The following is a 3,147-nucleotide window of genomic DNA, read 5'->3' on the forward strand; positions in this document are numbered from 1 at the left end:
ATTGGAAATTTTTGTGCAACTAAAATTCTCACTTTTCCAATATTAAAGAAAATTTAGATTTGTCATTGGAATTTTGATTACAACATATTTCAGTGTCTGTCTGTAAGAAACAAAATTGAATGTAATGTTCAAAAGTTACAGTAAAGATTGAGTTACCTTTGATGTTTAAAAGGTACAGTAAACACAAATTGTAAAACAATATGATATATAAACCTTCATATATAAGAATGATTTTGCAATGAAAAACTGCAGCTTTATTTCTGAAATGAGTATATTGTTTTATGTTTATTCTTTTCACTGATTTCCCTGTCCCCCAGAACAAAAGAACCCTTGCCTAACCAATCACAAACTAATATTCAGATATAGCCCTAAACTACTGTTTGCACCTGAGCTGAATGAAGTACTTCATTCACCTTGGGCCAGATTATGAGTGGAGCACAAACATTTAACTGCGAGCGATTGGGTTTTATCATGGGTTTTTGCACTTGCTCCTGGCTTACCGCTGGTATTACGAGTTGAAAGTAAAACAGGATCGCTTGAGTGCAATCGATATTTACGCTAAAATAATTACCACAACTTCAGAGTTCTGGTTAACTGTTTCGCAAACAAAAAAGTGTCACAAAACACATAAAAAAACATTACAAACGTACAGTTACTCCTCATATTAATACTGTCTAATAAAAATTATTTACAAAAAAAATATTGCACACAAATTTTATAAGGCTAAAAGATATGAGGTCTCAGGTGTTAGAAAAAAAGTCAGGCAAAGGGCATTAACATTGAGATACATAAATATACATGTCTTAAAGATGTATGTATGTGTATATATATATATATATATACTATATATATATATATATATAGTTACTATATATATATATATATATATACTATATTAATATATACAGGGAGTGCAGAATTATTAGGCAAGTTGTATTTTTGAGGATTAATTTCATTATTGAACAACAACCATATTCTCAATGAACCCAAAAAACTCATTAATATCAAAGCTGAATAGTTTTGGAAGTAGTTTTTAGTTTGTTTTTAGTTATAGCTATTTTAGGGGGATATCTGTGTGTGCAGGTGACTATTACTGTACATAATTATTAGGCAACTTAACAAAAAACAAATATATACCCATTTCAATTATTTATTTTTACCAGTGAAACCAATATAACATCTCAACATTCACAAATATACATTTCTGACATTCAAAAACAAAGCAAAAACAAATCAGTGACCAATATAGCCACCTTTCTTTGCAAGGACACTCAAAAGCCTGCCATCCATGGATTCTGTCAGTGTTTTGATCTGTTCACCATCAACATTGCGTGCAGCAGCAACCACAGCCTCCCAGACACTGTTCAGAGAGGTGTACTGTTTTCCCTCCTTGTAAATCTCACATTTGATGATGGACCACAGGTTCTCAATGGGGTTCAGGTCAGGTGAACAAGGAGGCCATGTCATTAGATTTTCTTCTTTTATACCCTTTCTTGCCAGCCACGCTGTGGAGTACTTGGACGCGTGTGATGGAGCATTGTCCTGCATGAAAATCATGTTTTTCTTGAAGGATGCAGACTTCTTCCTGTACCACTGCTTGAAGAAGGTGTCTTCCAGAAACTGGCAGTAGGACTGGGAGTTGAGCTTGACTCCATCCTCAACCCGAAAAGGCCCCACAAGCTCATTTTTGATGATACCAGCCCAAACCAGTACTCCACCTCCACCTTGCTGGCGTCTGAGTCGGACTGGAGCTCTCTGCCCTTTACCAATCCAGCCACGGGCCCATCCATCTGGCCCATCAAGACTCACTCTCATTTCATCAGTCCATAAAACCTTAGAAAAATCAGTCTTGAGATATTTCTTGGCCCAGTCTTGACTTTTCAGCTTGTGTGTCTTATTCAGTGGTGGTCGTCTTTCAGCCTTTCTTACCTTGGCCATGTCTCTGAGTATTGCACACCTTGTGCTTTTGGGCACTCCAGTGATGTTGCAGCTCTGAAATATGGCCAAACTGGTGGCAAGTGGCATCTTGGCAGCTGCACGCTTGACTTTTCTCAGTTCATGGGCAGTTATTTTGCGCCTTGGTTTTTCCTCACGCTTCTTGCGACCCTGTTGACTATTTTGAATGAAACGCTTGATTGTTCGATGATCACGCTTCAGAAGCTTTGCAATTTTAAGAGTGCTACATCCCTCTCCAAGATATCTCACTATTTTTTACTTTTCTGAGCCTGTCAAGTCCTTCTTTTGACCAATTTTGCCAAAGGAAAGGAAGTTGCCTAATAATTATGCACACCTGATATAGGGTGTTGATGTCATTAGACCACACCCCTTCTCATTACAGAGATGCACATCACCTAATATGCTTAATTGGTAGTAGGGTTTCGAGCCTATACAGCTTGGAGTAAGACAACATGCATAAAGAGGATGATGTGGTCAAAATACTCATTTGCCTAATAATTCTGCACTCCCTGTAATAAATGTATTAACCCCTAAACCGCCACTCCCGTACCCCTCTGCCACCTACATAATACCTATTAACCCCTATCCTGCCCCCCTATACCGCCGCCACCTATAATAAAGTTATTAACCCCTATCCTGCCGATCCCGTACCCCGCAGCAACTAAATAAATTGTTTAACCCCTAAACCGCCGCTCCCGGACCCCGCCGCCACCTATATTAAACTTATTAACCCCTAACCCTACACCGTCGCCATCTATAATAAATGTATTAACCCCTATCCTGCCCCCCCTATACCGCCGCCATCTATATTAAACTAATTAACCCTTAAACCTAAGTCTAACACTAACCCTAACACCCCCTTAACTTAAATATTATTTTAATAAATTTAAATAAAAATTACTCTTATTAACTAAATTAATCCTATTTAAAACTAAATACTTACCTATAAAATAAACCCTAAGATAGCTACAATATAACTAATAATTATATTGTAGCTACTTTAGGATTTATTTTTATTTTACAGGCAAATTTAAATTTATTTTAACTAGGTACAATAGCTATTAAATAGTTACAGGTAATTTTGTAATTATTTTAACTAGGTAGCTATTAAATAGTTAATAACTATTTAATAACTATTGTACCTAGTTAAAATATATACAAAGTTGCCTGTAAAATAAAAATTTAAATCCT

This window comes from Bombina bombina, unplaced genomic scaffold (genome assembly GCF_027579735.1).
Source record: "Bombina bombina isolate aBomBom1 unplaced genomic scaffold, aBomBom1.pri scaffold_595, whole genome shotgun sequence".
Lineage (NCBI taxonomy): Eukaryota > Metazoa > Chordata > Amphibia > Anura > Bombinatoridae > Bombina > Bombina bombina.